Here is a 19,510-nt window from a genome sequence, read left to right on the forward strand (position 1 = left end):
CAACAGGTGATGGACCGAATGTGGATCAATGTCACACACTCAACCCAGTCCAAAGATCTGGGCCCAAATCCATCGTTTTTTTGCACTCCACACCACCCTGGGTTAGACAATGGCGATATGCAAATCAGCTCTGACCCTGTGCCCCATGAATACAGTCCAGTCCGAACTACAAAAGCCATGTCCTTCCCAGAACGGAATCAAGCATCCGAGGACCGGACCGGTTTCGAGGTAACACCTCTCATCAGCCCGGCTAGCTTGACTCCAGTGGTGTGGAGTGCCTGGGACCCATGTCTGGGCATCCCCAGCGCACTTAGGGCGGAATATGCAAAAACAACAGGTGATGGACCGAATGTGGATCAATGTCACACACTCAACCCAGTCCAAAGATCTGGGCCCAAATCCATCGTTTTTTTGCACTCCACACCACCCTGGGTTAGACAATGGCGATATGCAAATCAGCTCTGACCCTGTGCCCCATGGGAACAGTCCAGTCCGAGCTACAAAAGCCATGTCCTTCCCAGAACGGAATCAAGCATCCGAGGACCGGACCGGTTTCGAGGTAACACGTCTCATCAGCCGGGCTAGCTTGACTCCAGTGGTGTGGAGTGCCTGGGACCCACGTCTGGGCATCCCCAGCGCACTTAGGGCGGAATATGCAAAAACAACAGGTGATAGACCGAATATGGATCAATGTCACACACTCAACCCAGTCCAAAGATCTGGGCCCAAATCCATCGTTTTTTTGCACTCCACACCACCCTGGGTTAGACAATGGCGATATGCAAATCAGCTCTGACCCTGTGCCCCATGGGAACAGTCCAGTCCGAACTACAAAAGCCATGTCCTTCCCAGAACGGAATCAAGCATCCGAGGACCGGACCGGTTTCGAGGTAACACCTCTCATCAGCCCGGCTAGCTTGACTCCAGTGGTGTGGAGTGCCTGGGACCCACGTCTGGGCATCCCCAGCGCACTTAGGGCGGAATATGCAAAAACAACAGGTGATGGACCGAATGTGGATCAATGTCACACACTCAACCCAGTCCAAAGATCTGGGCCCAAATCCATCGTTTTTTTGCACTCCACACCACCCTGCGTTAGACAATGGCGATATGCAAATCAGCTCTGACCCTGTGCCCCATGGGAACAGTCAAGTCCGAACTACAAAAGCCATGTCCTTCCCAGAACGGAATCAAGCATCCGAGGACCGGACCGGTTTCGAGGTAACACCTCTCATCAGCCGGGCTAGCTTGACTCCAGTGGTGTGGAGTGCCTGGGACCCACGTCTGGGCATCCCCAGCGCACTTAGGGCGGAATATGCAAAAACAACAGGTGATAGACCGAATATGGATCAATGTCACACACTCAACCCAGTCCAAAGATCTGGGCCCAAATCCATCGTTTTTTTGCACTCCACACCACCCTGGGTTAGACAATGGCGATATGCAAATCAGCTCTGACCCTGTGCCCCATGGGAACAGTCCAGTCCGAACTACAAAAGCCATGTCCTTCCCAGAACGGAATCAAAAGCATCTGAGGACCGGACCGGTTTCGAGGTAACACCTCTCATCAGCCCGGCTAGCTTGACTCCAGTGGTGTGGAGTGCCTGGGACCCACGTCTGGGCATCCCCAGCGCACTTAGGGCGGAATATGCAAAAACAACAGGTGATGGACCGAATGTGGATCAATGTCACACACTCAACCCAGTCCAAAGATCTGGGCCCAAATCCATCGTTTTTTTGCACTCCACACCACCCTGGGTTAGACAATGGCGATATGCAAATCAGCTCTGACCCTGTGCCCCATGGGATCAGTCAAGTCCGAACTACAAAAGCCATGTCCTTCCCAGAACAGAATCAAGCATCCGAGGACCGGACCGGTTTCGAGGTAACACCTCTCATCAGCCCGGCTAGCTTGACTCCAGTGGTGTGGAGTGCCTGGGACCCACGTCTGGGCATCCCCAGCGCACTTAGGGCGGAATATGCAAAAACAACAGGTGATGGACCGAATGTGGATCAATGTCACACACTCAACCCAGTCCAAAGATCTGGGCCCAAATCCATCGTTTTTTTGCACTCCACACCACCCTGGGTTAGACAATGGCGATATGCAAATCAGCTCTGACCCTGTGCCCCATGGGAACAGTCCAGTCCGAACTACAAAAGCCATGTCCTTCCCAGAACGGAATCAAGCATCCGAGGACCGGACCGGTTTCGAGGTAACACCTCTCATCAGCCGGGCTAGCTTGACTCCAGTGGTGTGGAGTGCCTGGGACCCACGTCTGGGCATCCCCAGCGCACTTAGGGCGGAATATGCAAAAACAACAGGTGATAGACCGAATATGGATCAATGTCACACACTCAACCCAGTCCAAAGATCTGGGCCCAAATCCATCGTTCTTTTGCACTCCACACCACCCTGGGTTAGACAATGGCGATATGCAAATCAGCTCTGACCCTGTGCCCCATGGGAACAGTCCAGTCCGAACTACAAAAGCCATGTCCTTCCCAGAACGGAATCAAGCATCCGAGGACCGGACCGGTTTCGAGGTAACACCTCTCATCAGCCCGGCTAGCTTGACTCCAGTGGTGTGGAGTGCCTGGGACCCACGTCTGGGCATCCCCAGCGCACTTAGGGCGGAATATGCAAAAACAACAGGTGATGGACCGAATGTGGATCAATGTCACACACTCAACCCAGTCCAAAGATCTGGGCCCAAATCCATCGTTTTTTTGCACTCCACACCACCCTGGGTTAGACAATGGCGATATGCAAATCAGCTCTGACCCTGTGCCCCATGGGAACAGTCAAGTCCGAACTACAAAAGCCATGTCCTTCCCAGAACGGACTCAAGCATCCGAGGACCGGACCGGTTTCGAGGTAACACCTCTCATCAGCCGGGCTAGCTTGACTCCAGTGGTGTGGAGTGCCTGGGACCCACGTCTGGGCATCCCCAGCGCACTTAGGGCGGAATATGCAAAAACAACAGGTGATGGACCGAATGTGGATCAATGTCACACACTCAACCCAGTCCAAAGATCTGGGCCCAAATCCATCGTTTTTTTGCACTCCACACCACCCTGGGTTAGACAATGGCGATATGCAAATCAGCTCTGACCCTGTGCCCCATGGGAACAGTCAAGTCCGAACTACAAAAGCCATGTCCTTCCCAGAACGGAATCAAAAGCATCCAAGGACCGGACCGGTTTCGAGGTAACACCTCTCATCAGCCCGGCTAGCTTGACTCCAGTGGTGTGGAGTGCCTGGGACCCACGTCTGGGCATCCCCAGCGCACTTAGGGCGGAATATGCAAAAACAACAGGTGATGGACCGAATGTGGATCAATGTCACACACTCAACCCAGTCCAAAGATCTGGGCCCAAATCCATCGTTTTTTTGCACTCCACACCACCCTGGGTTAGACAATGGCGATATGCAAATCAGCTCTGACCCTGTGCCCCATGGGAACAGTCCAGTCCGAACTACAAAAGCCATGTCCTTCCCAGAACGGAATCAAAAGCATCCAAGGACCGGACCGGTTTCGAGGTAACACCTCTCATCAGCCCGGCTAGCTTGACTCCAGTGGTGTGGAGTGCCTGGGACCCACGTCTGGGCATCCCCAGCGCACTTAGGGCGGAATATGCAAAAACAACAGGTGATGGACCGAATGTGGATCAATGTCACACACTCAACCCAGTCCAAAGATCTGGGCCCAAATCCATCGTTTTTTTACACTCCACACCACCCTGGGTTAGACAATGGCGATATGCAAATCAGCTCTGACCCTGTGCCCCATGGGAACAGTCAAGTCCGAACTACAAAAGCCATGTCCTTCCCAGAACGGAATCAAGCATCCAAGGACCGGACCGGTTTCGAGGTAACACCTCTCATCAGCCCGGCTAGCTTGACTCCAGTGGTGTGGAGTGCCTGGGACCCACGTCTGGGCATCCCCAGCGCACTTAGGGCGGAATATGCAAAAACAACAGGTGATGGACCGAATGTGGATCAATGTCACACACTCAACCCAGTCCAAAGATCTGGGCCCAAATCCATCGTTTTTTTGCACTCCACACCACCCTGGGTTAGACAATGGCGATATGCAAATCAGCTCTGACCCTGTGCCCCATGGGAACAGTCCAGTCCGAACTACAAAAGCCATGTCCTTCCCAGAACGGAATCAAGCATCCGAGGACCGGACCGGTTTCGAGGTAACACCTCTCATCAGCCGGGCTAGCTTGACTCCAGTGGTGTGGAGTGCCTGGGACCCACGTCTGGGCATCCCCAGCGCACTTAGGGCGGAATATGCAAAAACAACAGGTGATAGACCGAATATGGATCAATGTCACACACTCAACCCAGTCCAAAGATCTGGGCCCAAATCCATCGTTTTTTTGCACTCCACACCACCCTGGGTTAGACAATGGCGATATGCAAATCAGCTCTGACCCTGTGCCCCATGGGAACAGTCCAGTCCGAACTACAAAAGCCATGTCCTTCCCAGAACGGAATCAAGCATCCGAGGACCGGACCGGTTTCGAGGTAACACCTCTCATCAGCCCGGCTAGCTTGACTCCAGTGGTGTGGAGTGCCTGGGACCCATGTCTGGGCATCCCCAGCGCACTTAGGGCGGAATATGCAAAAACAACAGGTGATGGACCGAATGTGGATCAATGTCACACACTCAACCCAGTCCAAAGATCTGGGCCCAAATCCATCGTTTTTTTGCACTCCACACCACCCTGGGTTAGACAATGGCGATATGCAAATCAGCTCTGACCCTGTGCCCCATGGGAACAGTCAAGTCCGAACTACAAAAGCCATGTCCTTCCCAGAACGGAATCAAGCATCCGAGGACCGGACCGGTTTCGAGGTAACACCTCTCATCAGCCGGGCTAGCTTGACTCCAGTGGTGTGGAGTGCCTGGGACCCACGTCTGGGCATCCCCAGCGCACTTAGGGCTGAATATGCAAAAACAACAGGTGATAGACCGAATATGGATCAATGTCACACACTCAACCCAGTCCAAAGATCTGGGCCCAAATCCATCGTTTTTTTGCACTCCACACCACCCTGGGTTAGACAATGGCGATATGCAAATCAGCTCTGACCCTGTGCCCCATGGGAACAGTCCAGTCCGAACTACAAAAGCCATGTCCTTCCCAGAACGGAATCAAAAGCATCCAAGGACCGGACCGGTTTCGAGGTAACACCTCTCATCAGCCCGGCTAGCTTGACTCCAGTGGTGTGGAGTGCCTGGGACCCACGTCTGGGCATCCCCAGCGCACTTAGGGCGGAATATGCAAAAACAACAGGTGATGGACCGAATGTGGATCAATGTCACACACTCAACCCAGTCCAAAGATCTGGGCCCAAATCCATCGTTTTTTTGCACTCCACACCACCCTGGGTTAGACAATGGCGATATGCAAATCAGCTCTGACCCTGTGCCCCATGGGAACAGTCAAGTCCGAACTACAAAAGCCATGTCCTTCCCAGAACGGAATCAAGCATCCAAGGACCGGACCGGTTTCGAGGTAACACCTCTCATCAGCCCGGCTAGCTTGACTCCAGTGGTGTGGAGTGCCTGGGACCCACGTCTGGGCATCCCCAGCGCACTTAGGGCGGAATATGCAAAAACAACAGGTGATGGACCGAATGTGGATCAATGTCACACACTCAACCCAGTCCAAAGATCTGGGCCCAAATCCATCGTTTTTTTGCACTCCACACCACCCTGGGTTAGACAATGGCGATATGCAAATCAGCTCTGACCCTGTGCCCCATGGGAACAGTCCAGTCCGAACTACAAAAGCCATGTCCTTCCCAGAACGGAATCAAGCATCCGAGGACCGGACCGGTTTCGAGGTAACACCTCTCATCAGCCCGGCTAGCTTGACTCCAGTGGTGTGGAGTGCCTGGGACCCACGTCTGGGCATCCCCAGCGCACTTAGGGCGGAATATGCAAAAACAACAGGTGATGGACCGAATGTGGATCAATGTCACACACTCAACCCAGTCCAAAGATCTGGGCCCAAATCCATCGTTTTTTTGCACTCCACACCAACCTGGGTTAGACAATGGCGATATGCAAATCAGCTCTGACCCTCTGCCCCATGGGAACAGTCCAGTCCGAACTACAAAAGCCATGTCCTTCCCAGAACGGAATCCAGCATCCGAGGACCGGACCGGTTTCGAGGTAACACCTCTCATCAGCCCGGCTAGCTTGTCTCCAGTGGTGTGGAGTGCCTGGGACCCACGTCTGGGCATCCCCAGCGCACTTAGGGCGGAAAATGCAAAAACAACAGGTGATGGACCGAATGTGGATCAATGTCACACACTCAACCCAGTCCAAAGATCTGGGCCCAAATCCATCGTTTTTTTGCACTCCACACCACCCTGGGTTAGACAATGGCGATATGCAAATCAGCTCTGACCCTGTGCCCCATGGGAACAGTCCAGTCCGAACTACAAAAGCCATGTCCTTCCCAGAACGGAATCAAGCATCCGAGGACCGGACCGGTTTCGAGGTAACACCTCTCATCAGCCCGGCTAGCTTGACTCCAGTGGTGTGGAGTGCCTGCGACCCACGTCTGGGCATCCCCAGCGCACTTAGGGCGGAATATGCAAAAACAACAGGTGATGGACCGAATGTGGATCAATGTCACACACTCAACCCAGTCCAAAGATCTGGGCCCAAATCCATCGTTTTTTTGCACTCCACACCACCCTGGGTTAGACAATGGCGATATGCAAATCAGCTCTGACCCTGTGCCCCATGGGAACAGTCCAGTCCGAACTACAAAAGCCATGTCCTTCCCAGAATGGAATCAAGCATCCGAGGACCTGACCGGTTTCGAGGTAACACCTCTCATCAGCCCGGCTAGCTTGACTCCAGTGGTGTGGAGTGCCTGGGACCCACGTCTGGGCATCCCCAGCGCACTTAGGGCCGAATATGCAAAAACAACAGGTGATGGACCGAATGTGGATCAATGTCACACACTCAACCCAGTCCAAAAATCTGGGCCCAAATCCATCGTTTTTTTGCACTCCACACCACCCTGGGTTAGACAATGGCGATATGCAAATCAGCTCTGACCCTGTGCCCCATGGGAACAGTCCAGTCTGAACTACAAAAGCCATGTCCTTCCCAGAACGGAATCAAGCATCCGAGGACCGGACCGGTTTCGAAGTAACACCTCTCATCAGCCCGGCTAGCTTGACTCCAGTGGTGTGGAGTGCCTGGGACCCACGTCTGGGCATCCCAAGCGCACTTAGGGCGGAATATGCAAAAACAACAGGTGATGGACCGAATGTGGATCAATGTCACACACTCAACCCAGTCCAAAGATCTGGGCCCAAATCCATCGTTTTTTTGCACTCCACACCACCCTGGGTTAGACAATGGCGATATGCAAATCAGCTCTGACCCTGTGCCCCATGGGAACAGTCCAGTCCGAACTACAAAAGCCATGTCCTTCCCAGAACGGAATCAAGCATCCGAGGACCGGACCGGTTTCGAGGTAACACCTCTCGTCAGCCCGGCTAGCTTGACTCCAGTGGTGTGGAGTGCCTGGGACCCACGTCTGGGCATCCCCAGCGCACTTAGGGCGGAATATGCAAAAACAACAGGTGATGGACCGAATGTGGATCAATGTCACACACTCAACCCAGTCCAAAGATCTGGGCCCAAATCCATCGTTTTTTTGCACTCCACACGACCCTGGGTTAGACAATGGCGATATGCAAATCAGCTCTGATCCTGTGCCCCATGGGAACAGTCCAGTCCGAACTACAAAAGCCATGTCCTTCCCAGAACAGAATCAAGCATCCGAGGACCGGACCGGTTTCGAGGTGACACCGCTCATCAGCCCGGCTAGCTTGACTCCAGTGGTGTGGAGTGCCTGGGACCCACGTCTGGGCATCCCCAGCGCACTTAGGGCGGAATATGCAAAAACAACAGGTGATGGACCGAATGTGGATCAATGTCACACACTCAACCCAGTCCAAAGATCTGGGCCCAAATCCATCGTTTTTTTGCACTCCACACCACCCTGGGTTAGACAATGGCGATATGCAAATCAGCTCTGACCCTGTGCCCCATGGGAACAGTCCAGTCCGAACTACAAAAGCCATGTCCTTCCCAGAATGGAATCAAGCATCCGAGGACCGGACGGGTTTCGAGGTAACACCTCTCATCAGCCCGGCTAGCTTGACTCCAGTGGTGTGGAGTGCCTGGGACCCACGTCTGGGCATCCCCAGCGCACTTAGGGCGGAATATGCAAAAACAACAGGTGATGGATCGAATGTGGATCAATGTCACACACTCAACCCAGTCCAAAGATCTGGGCCCAAATCCATTGTTTTTTTGCACTCCACACCACCCTGGGTTAGACAATGGCGATATGCAAATCAGCTCTGACCCTGTGCCCCATGGGAACAGTCCAGTCCGAACTACAAAAGCCATGTCCTTCCCAGAACGGAATCAAGCATCCGAGGACCGGACCGGTTTCGAGGTAACACCTCTCATCAGCCCGGCTAGCTTGACTCCAGTGGTGTGGAGTGCCTGGGACCCACGTCTGGGCATCCCCAGCGCACTTAGGGCGGAATATGCAAAAACAACAGGTGATGGACCGAATGTGGATCAATGTCACACACTCAACCCAGTCCAAAGATCTGGGCCCAAATCCATCGTTTTTTTGCACTCCACACCACCCTGGGTTAGACAATGGCGATATGCAAATCAGCTCTGACCCTGTGCCCCATGGGAACAGTCCAGTCCGAACTACAAAAGCCATGTCCTTCCCAGAACGGAATCAAGCATCCGAGGACCGGACCGGTTTCGAGGTGACACCTCTCATCAGCCCGGCTAGCTTGACTCCAGTGGTGTGGAGTGCCTGGGACCCACGTCTGGGCATCCCCAGCGCACTTAGGGCGGAATATACAAAAACAACAGGTGATGGACCGAATGTGGATCAATGTCACACACTCAACCCAGTCCAAAGATCTGGGCCCAAACCCATCGTTTTTTTGCACTCCACACCACCCTGGGTTAGACAATGGCGATATGCAAATCAGCTCTGACCCTGTGCCCCATGGGAACAGTCCAGTCCGAACTACAAAAGCCATGTCCTTCCCAGAACGGAATCAAGCATCCGAGGACCGGACCGGTTTCGAGGTAACACCTCTCATCAGCCCGGCTAGCTTGACTCCAGTGGTGTGGAGTGCCTGGGACCCACGTCTGGGCATCCCCAGCGCACTTAGGGCGGAATATGCAAAAACAACAGGTGATGGACCGAATGTGGATCAATGTCACACACTCAACCCAGTCCAAAGATCTGGGCCCAAATCCATCGTTTTTTTGCACTCCACACCACCCTGGGTTAGACAATGGCGATATGCAAATCAGCTCTGACCCTGTGCCCCATGGGAATAGTCCAGTCCGAACTACAAAAGCCATGTCCTTCCCAGAACGGAATCAAGCATCCGAGGACCGGACGGGTTTCGAGGTGACACCTCTCATCAGCCCGGCTAGCTTGACTCCAATTTCCGCCCTAAGTGCGCTGGGGATGCCCAGACGTGGGTCCAAGGCACTCCACACCACTGGAGTCAAGCTAGCCGGGCTGATAAGAGGTGTTACCTCGAAACCGGTCCGGTCCTCGGATGCTTGATTCCGTTCTGGGAAGGACATGGCTTTTGTAGTTCGGACTGGACTGTTCCCATGAGGCACAGGGTCAGAGCTGATTTGCATATCGCCATTGTCTAACCCAGGGTGGTGTGGAGTGCAAAAAAATGATGGATTTGGGCCCAGATCTTTGGACTTGGGTGAATGTGTGACATTGATCCACATTCGGTCCATCACCTGTTTTATTTGCAATTTCCGCCCTAAGTGCGCTGGGGATGCCCAGACGTGGGTCCCAGGCACTCCACACCACTGGAGTCAAGCGAGCCGGGCTGATGAGAGGTGTTACCTCGAAACCGGTCCGGTCCTCGGATGCTTGATTCCGTTCTGGGAAGGACATGGCTTTTGTAGTTCGGACTGGACTGTTCCCATGAGGCACAGGGTCAGAGCTGATTTGCATATCGCCATTGTCTAACCCAGGGTGGTGTGGAGTGCAAAAAAACGATGGATTTGGGCCCAGATCTTCGGACTGGGGTGAATGTGTGACATTGATCCACATTCGGTCCATCACCTGTTTTATTTGCAATTTCCGCCCTAAGTGCGCTGGGGATGCCCAGACGTGGGTCCCAGGCACTCCACACCACTGGAGTCAAGCTAGCCGGGCTGATGAGAGGTGTTACCTCGAAACAGGTCCGGTCCTCGGATGCTTGATTCCGTTCTGGGAAGGACATGGCTTTTGTAGTTCGGACTGGACGGTTCCCATGAGGCACAGGGTCAGAGCTGATTTGCATATCGCCATTGTCTAACCCAGGGTGGTGTGGAGTGCAAAAAAACGATGGATTTGGGCCCAGATCTTCGGACTGGGGTGAATGTGTGACATTGATCCACATTCGGTCCATCACCTGTTTTATTTGCAATTTCCGCCCTAAGTGCGCTGGGGATGCCCAGACGTGGGTCCCAGGCACTCCACACCACTGGAGTCAAGCTAGCCGGGCTGATGAGAGGTGTTACCTCGAAACCGGTCCGGTCCTCGGATGCTTGATTCCGTTCTGGGAAGGACATGGCTTTTGTAGTTCGGACTGGACTGTTCCCATGAGGCACAGGGTCAGAGCTGATTTGCATATTGCCATTGTCTAACCCAGGGTGGTGTGGAGTGCAAAAAAACGATGGATTTGGGCCCAGATCTTCGGACTGGGGTGAATGTGTGACATTGATCCACATTCGGTCCATCACCTGTTTTATTTGCAATTTCCGCCCTAAGTGCGCTGGGGATGCCCAGACGTGGGTCCCAGGCACTCCACACCACTGGAGTCAAGCTAGCCGGGCTGATGAGAGGTGTTACCTCGAAACCGGTCCGGTCCTCGGATGCTTGATTTCGTTCTGGGAAGGACATGGCTTTTGTAGTTCGGACTGGACTGTTCCCATGAGGCACAGGGTCAGAGCTGATTTGCATATCGCCATTGTCTAACCCAGGGTGGTGTGGAGTGCAAAAAAACGATGGATTTGGGCCCAGATCTTCGGACTGGGGTGAATGTGTGACATTGATCCACATTCGGTCCATCACCTGTTTTATTTGCAATTTCTGCCCTAAGTGAGCTGGGGATGCCCAGACGTGGGTCCCAGGCACTCCACACCACTGGAGTCAAGCTAGCCGGGCTGATGAGAGGTGTTACCTCGAAACCGGTCCGGTCCTCGGATGCTTGATTCCGTTCTGGGAAGGACATGGCTTTTGTAGTTCGGACTGGACTGTTCCCATGAGGCAGAGGGTCAGAGCTGATTTGCATATCGCCATTATCTAACCCAGGGTGGTGTGGAGTGCAAAAAAACGATGGATTTGGGCCCAGATCTTCGGACTGGGGTGAATGTGTGACATTGATCCACATTCGGTCCATCACCTGTTTTATTTGCAATTTCCGCCCTAAGTGCGCTGGGGATGCCCAGACGTGGGTCCCAGGCACTCCACACCACTGGAGTCAAGCTAGCCGGGCTGATGAGAGGTGTTACCTCGAAACCGGTCCGGTCCTCGGATGCTTGATTCCGTTCTGGGAAGGACATGGCTTTTGTAGTTCGGACTGGACTGTTCCCATGAGGCACAGGGTCAGAGCTGATTTGCATATCGCCATTGTCTAACCCAGGGTGGTGTGGAGTGCAAAAAAACGATGGATTTGGGCCCAGATCTTCGGACTGGGGTGAATGTGTGACATTGATCCACATTCGGTCCATCACCTGTTTTATTTGCAATTTCCGCCCTAAGTGCGCTGGGGATGCCCAGACGTGGGTCCCAGGCACTCCACACCACTGGAGTCAAGCTAGCCGGGCTGATGAGAGGTGTTACCTCGAAACCGGTCTGGTCCTCGGATGCTTGATTCCGTTCTGGGAAGGACAGGGCTTTTGTAGTTCGGACTGGACTGTTCCCATGAGGCACAGGGTCAGAGCTGATTTGCATATCGCCATTGTCTAACCCAGGGTTTTGTGGAGTGCAAAAAAACGTTGGATTTGGGCCCAGATCTTCGGACTGGGGTGAATGTGTGACATTGATCCACATTCGGACCATCACCTGTTTTATTTGAAATAAAATGGAGAGCATCCCAATGCAGAGTGTTTTGTATTGTTATAAGTAAATTCTGCTAGTGGTTATGCTTCAACCCAATCTAAAGTCAAAGTTGTCGTCAAACATCGTAAACTCTGTTCAAGATATTGACTTAAATTTTCCGTTTGGCCATCCGTTTGAGGATGAAAGGCCAAAGACAAAGCTATTTCCATACCCAACTGTTTGCTAAAGTGTTACCAAAATTTTGATAAAAGTTGCGGGCCCCTGTCTGACACAATTTTTTGTGGTAATCCATGAAGTTTAACAATGTTAGCTAAAAATATTTCACTGAATTCAGCAGCTGATGGAAGTTTTGGTAAGGGAATAAAATGTCCCATTTTTGACAAAAAATCACTACCACTAAAATGGTTGTCATACCATGTGACTTAGGTAAATCAGTGCCAAAATCTAAGCTAATCGTATGCCAAGGAGTCAAAGGAACTTCCATAGGTTGTGACAATCCAATTGGAGGAGAATGGGATGATTTCTGCCTTGCACATACTGGACAAGTTTGAATGTATTGATGTATGTCTGTCCTCATTCCATTCCACCAAAAATGTCTTTGACATAATTCTAAAGTTTTATTTTCCCCTGGATGAGCCACTAATGCTAGATCATGGTTCCATTTTATAACTTGGTCTCTTAGTGTATCAGTTGGGATGAAAATTTTTTTCATGATAAAATATTCCATCTGAAATTGAGGTATGTTTTTGGGAAAGCCAATGATCCTGATTTAAATCTTTACTTTGTACCCTTAGGACAGTCAAAAAGTCAATAGTAGTGATTTCAGCACAAACTTTCTCTACAAGGATTATACTCTGTAATTCTGCATTTTGTTCTTTGTCTCTTTTAGACACCAGACGTGAAAGTGTGTCTGATAGTAATTGTTTTACTCCAGGACGATATGTAATTAAAAAATCAAATTCGCTAAAGAATTGTAGCCAACGCATTTGTCTTGGAGTAAAAGCTTTTACTGTGGAATAAAACTGCAAAATTTTATGGTCTGAAAAAATTGTAATCGTATGTTTTGCTCTAAGAAGATGATGTCTCCATTCTTGGAACACTGCTTTAATTGCCAAAAGCTCACGCTCAGCAATTGTGCAATTTTGCTCAGCAGGTAAAAGTTTTCTTGAGTAGAAAGCTATTGGATAAAAACTTCCTGTTTCCACATCCTTCTGTAATTAGATCCCACCTATAGCTGATTGAGAAGCGTCCGCTTCCAGAATGAATGGTCGATCTGGATCAGGATGTTTTAAAATTGGTGCTGAAGTAAATGCTTTTTTCAGAGTATTGAAAGGTGAATCAGCGTCTGAATTCCAAACAAATTTCTTACCTTTTTATAAGAGTTGTTTAATTGGTACCACAATGTCGGAAAATTTTGAGATAAATCTCCTAGAAAAATTAGCCAATCCTAAAATCCTTTGTACTTCTTTTATAGAGGTAGGAGCTGGCCAATTTAAAATTGCTTCCACCTTTTTTGGATCCATTACGATTCCTTCGGGAGACAGCCAATATCCAAGGAGTTCTACTTTAGAGGTATGGAACACGCATTTTTCAAATTTAACAAACAAAGAATTGTCTCTGAGTTTTTGCAAAACGGATCTGACATGTCCAACGTGTTCTTCTGTATTTTTTGAATATATCAAAATGTCATCGATATATACAATAACACAGATATCCAATAGGTCGTGCAATACTTCATTAATAAAGTATTGAAATGCAGCTGGTGCATTGCATACACCAAAAGGCATTACTGTATACTCGAATAAGCCAAATTTTGTGCGAAACGCAGTTTTCCATTCGTCACCCTCTTTTATACGGATTAGATGGTATGCTCCGCGCAGATCTAGCTTTGTATATATACGTGACCCTTTTTCTTGGTTTAAAAGTACCGGAATCAGAGGAAGAGGGTAACGGTTCTTAATTGTAGCTTTATTTACTGCACGATAGTCGATGCATGCTCTAAGATCTCCTGTCTTTTTTGCTATGAAAAACAAAGGAGACGAGACAGGAGAGGTAGAATGACAAATAAAACCTATCTCCAGTAACTCATCTAAATAGGTTCTCAAATACTGATTTTCAGGTTCTGTCAAAGCGTATATACGGCTGCAGGGTAAGACAGCTCCTGGTATTAAGTCTATCCTGCAATTATATAGCCTTGTGGGGAGGTAATTTAGTAGCTTTCACAGGATCAAAAACATCAGACAAATCTTTATACTCCTTTGGGAGATCTATAGAATTAGATTGTATTGTGGCACAAGTAAGTGGCATAGTTGAATTTGTTGTCTCTTGATAAAAACATTCTTCACAATGAACTGAGTCTAAAGTCACTGTGCGTTTGACCCAATCAATTTTTGGATTGTGGAGCTCTAGCCATGGTATTCCTAGAATGACCCCAAAAGCTGGGGTGTCGATGAGGTCAAATGTGGTATGTTCTGTATGACTGTTTTCTAATACTAGAATCAAAGGTGTGGTATGGAATCTAATCAGGCCTGAAGAGAGAGCTGAGCCATCTACTGCCCGTACAGGTTCTGGTTCTTTCTTGGGAACTTGAGTTAAGTGTAATTTTTAAGCAAATTCTAAATCAAAAATGTTACCCGTAGCTCCTGAATCTATAAGTACAGGTATGCTATGTCTCTGATGATTTGACAAAATGAAAATCATTCTAATTGTAAAATGTCTAGGTATGTAATTTCTAGTACAAGTTGCATATTGAGAGATCTTCTGACTATTTTCTCTCGAGAAACCGATCTCTTCTTTTCTTGAGACATCTAGTTTTCCGACTCTAGTGTAGAGTTTTGTGTTAATACCATAACTTTCTTTTTAATTGGTCTAATTGGACAGTCTTTTGCAAAATGACCTGATTTGCAACAGTATAAACACAAATTATTTTTTCGCCTTCTTTCCTTTTCTTCCTGCGTCAAGGGTCCCTTGATTCCACCTATCTGCATTGGTTCAACCTGAGCATTTTTATCTTCATTGGTCTTTCTTTCTGTTCTAAAATGGAGATTTCTAAAATCATTTTGAGGCTTTTCATTTTTTCTCCCACCTAATCTATGGTCTAATTTTACTACTAAATCCTGGAATTCTGTGAAATCTTCAGGCAAATTGACTATATGGGCCAGAGAATCTTGTAATTGTTCTTTAAGGCCTCAATAAAATGAAGACACCCTTTTATTCTCAGGCCATTGAGTTTTGGCTAACAATCTGTTAAAAGTGGTTACATATGATATTAAATCCTTAGAACCCTGATGTAAGTTTAATAATTCATTGTCTGAAGCCTGCAAGAAAACATGTTTGAAAAACAAACTGGACATGGCGGTTTTAAAATTAGTCAGATTATGAATTAGCGGATCATTCCTGTCAACTAAAGGCATGGCCCAATTAGCTGCCACTCCTCCCAGATAAGAAATAATAAAAGCCACCTTGGTAGTATCAGTGGTAAAAATTTGAATCTTACACAAAAAGTGTAGATGACACTGACTCATGAAAGTATTGAAAGAATTACAATCTCCAAGGAACCTTTCTGGATTCGCTAAAAGTACTGGACTTGGTGAAACTACCGTTAACTGGACTGGTTGGTTTTGAGTAAATCTAGGGGTAGTTTGATGCTGAAAACCCGGAACCCCAAACTTAGGTGAAGTAAAACCTGAAACCCCAATTTAGGTGGTGTTAGAACAGGTCGACCATCAGAATTCTTTTCTTGCCAAAACGTAAAATTAGTTTTGGAATTATCTAACTCTTGTCGAAGAGATTGGTTTTCCAACCGTAAATCCTGAACTTCGTCGTTCATTTTACGTACTATTTCCATGATTTCAGAAACATCCAAATTTGAGAGATCCATAATTAAACACCTTCAAGAGGAAACAAAGGAAGAGTTTTTTTTTTTTTTTGGCTTTGCTCTCTGTCAAAGCGTACCTCAACAAGATTCCAGTTGTTTCCGTCTTGAAGATGCTTAATCCCAATCTCTTTAAGATCCAACCAGCGTGTCAAGGAAGGAAAGCACTTGCCACTACCAGTTAATTCCCAAAGAAAAGGAGAAGTGGAAGAGAAACAAACAAAGAAACACAAGATCTCTTCCTGAGATGTCTGGCGTCTGTTTCTATTGAAGTATTCTGGGCTGCTAGTCGTTCTTTAACAACACTTTGAAATATCTAGAATAATAACAGTTAAATCACTAAACATTCTACCTTTGACAATGTTTCCTTGAGGAATTTAACATACAGAATTATACATACCAACGTAAATGTCAGCCCATTCCTATACTTCTTTGCAAGGACATTAATCACTGTGATACAATAGTAATTGCACCTTTGAAAATAAATATACAAGTTGTAACTATTTGACTTCAGAGATTAAATCAGGTTTCTCAAATGGTTATTGTGTTAGTACAACTTATTAATCAACTTTTAAGAAGCTAACCTCTCTTACCTTGCTTATTTTTCTAGTGCCGTAATTAGGGACGCTTGAAAACGTGAGCCTGTGTTTTCACGTGTAATAAACAAACTGGGCAGGGTTTCCACTTGTTGCCAAAATAATTATGCATAACACATTGTGACATTTGGAATTTGACAACAAGCCTTGGCAACACAATATACCTCTACAACAACAAGCATTGCAAAATGCCAGTATGAAATGCCAGTAAATAGTTTAACAATACAATGATTTACCAGATATATGAAGAAATGCCAGTAAATAGTTTAACAATACAATGTTTTACCAGAAATAATGAAATCCATACAGGACATGTTTCCTATCCTGAACTAACTTGACCTAACCCTACTTATTCCTAACACATACGGCCAGTAAGAAAAGAGGTTAGCCAGCTGAGAGCGGGACCACTGACCCCAATGGATTCAAGGGCATTTATTAACACAGCATGGGACACCGTGTCGAAGGCCGCACTTAAGTCCAATAGGACAAGTCCGACCATGTTGCCAGCATCCAAATTCTGGCGCAACATTTCAGTTACGCCCAGAAGAGCAGTCTCCCTAGAATGACCGGTACGGAAACCAGATTGTGAAGGATGCAGAAGCCTGTTATTCTCAATAAACTGGGATAATTGACCGATGATATGCCTCTCCAAGATTTTTGAAAAAAACAGAAGCAAAGAGATCAGACAGAAATTCGAAGACACCGTAGGGTCAGCATTGGTCTTTTTTTAATAATGGACAAATACATTGAGAAGAAGTAATGGAAAATAATCAGGAAGGTCATTTCAAACCACAAAAACACTTATGTCCTTGAACAGAAAATATTGCATGTTTTGCAACAATAATCCTATTTTGAAAAAAACTGCCCCAAGGCAAAAGGAAAACTACTATTATTAATATAAAAGGAAAGGTAAATATGCCCTAAGGACAATGATTTAGCATTGTAACACCCCTAGGGTGGCAGGCAGGAGGTTCAGATCTCACAGACAATCAAGAAATATAATGGGGTGAGCTATTGTTGTGTGTACCAAGATCAACACTGACTGTATCATTGTGGATTGTGTACAATGCAACCTTCTTTGTTTTATGGTATTACAGTCATTCTGTACTTTCTCGGCTCCTAATATAAGATTTTATATGTTGAGCTGTCTCTTTAACCAGATGGCCATCTTCTTAGATAGTGCCCAAAATGCTTCCGACCTTCCATTAGGGGTTAAATACCCGCCCTCCATCTTTGAGCTGTTTTTGGACAAGGAGACTACCGGCGTACTCTTACGCAAAACCAATAAGCGCTAATATAACAAAAAATGCTACAAGATATTGAAAAGTGCCTGGTGTATTCAGAAAATTCTTGGAATTCCAGAAATTCATTATTTTACAGCACTTGGGAATTCTAGCCTGTTTCCGTTTTTAAGTAGCGATAGTCTGTGGTGTTTGTGGGAGGGAGTAGGAATCAGAAGAGTTGGAGATGTGTATACTGGAGAGATAATGCTAACATTTGATGAAATCCAGGGTAAATACCAGATTCCCCCTGCTCAAGGATTTACATATTTGCAGCTGCAACAAACACTATCTAGAAGAAGGCCAGCTATTTCCCCAGGGGGTAAAAACACTGTGGTGGAATGTATTGTAGGTGGGGGGTTAAAATCAATCCTATCTATAAAGCCCTAATCTTAACTCTTCAGAGTGATATTGATAAAATTGAATCAGCTTGGATATTCAAACTAGGGGATCCGGCGGTTGATTTAGTAAAGGCGCTGGATTTGGCTGGGAAATCGTTCCGTTCCACATATCTGAGAGCTCAGCATTATAAGACAATATTCAACCTATATTTTACCCCAGCTAAGTTATTTGGGTGGAGCAAGAAGGATGATAGTAAATGTCCTAGGTGTACTGAGGAAGCAGCTGATTTAGCCCATATGTTATTTTATTGTGTAAAGCTCTCAGAGATTCGTATGAATATCCATTTTGGAAGGGGTTGCTGGGTATCGAGATCTGCCTATGCCCTTCCCTGATGATTCTTGGGTATGACAGCAAATTAAAACTGAATAAGGATGACAAAGTATTTGTTTTTATCTCTCTGGCTACCCTTCGGATTATTCTGTCAGCAGGCTGGAAGGATAGTGAGGCCCCACCCTTCCAGATGTGGCTTTCTCGCCTTTTAGGGATCCACAATATAGAGTCTGCCCTCTACAGGGGAAGAGGCAGGAAAACTAGAGAAGTGGGCTTAAAACTATGGGCCCCGCTAAAAACCTGGAGAGACTCTCGCCTATAGCCTTGTTTCTATGCTATTCTAGTTGTAAACTGTGAAATTAATTATGATATTAGCCAAAGCTGTTACATCTGTAATTTTCCTTCTATTTTAACGCTTTGATACTTCTATAGTGGTTTTTTATGCTTATTGTAATACTGTATATGATGAACTGTACCAGTTAATGAATAAAATCCAATAGTTTCTTTTTTTTAAAGTTATTCTGTACTTTCTCATGGGGCAACATGGGCTAAAAAAATCAAAAACATTTATATCCTACCTATTGCCATACCTCAGACATCTGATGGAGAGCAAATTGTTAAACGAGTCCAGAGGTTCTAGTCTGTAAACATCATCTGTCTTCTGCCTGGTATACGGTACCAGATTATTTCAGCCTGAATATCATTTACAAAAATATTTTATCGTCGGAGTTAATAATAGAACATTTAAATGTAATCCAACTGTACTTTGTGCACCACATTTATCTCAGAATATTTATTTTAGACAATAGTTTTATCAATATTCTGACGCACAACCCTGCCAGGAAAATTTAAATTGTACTTAATAATGAACAATGATTGTTTCTTAATGGGCACTACCTGCAAAACATTCATGTTCA

Source organism: Lissotriton vulgaris, chromosome 3_1, assembly GCF_964263255.1.
Source record: "Lissotriton vulgaris chromosome 3_1, aLisVul1.2, whole genome shotgun sequence".
Classification (NCBI taxonomy): domain Eukaryota; kingdom Metazoa; phylum Chordata; class Amphibia; order Caudata; family Salamandridae; genus Lissotriton; species Lissotriton vulgaris.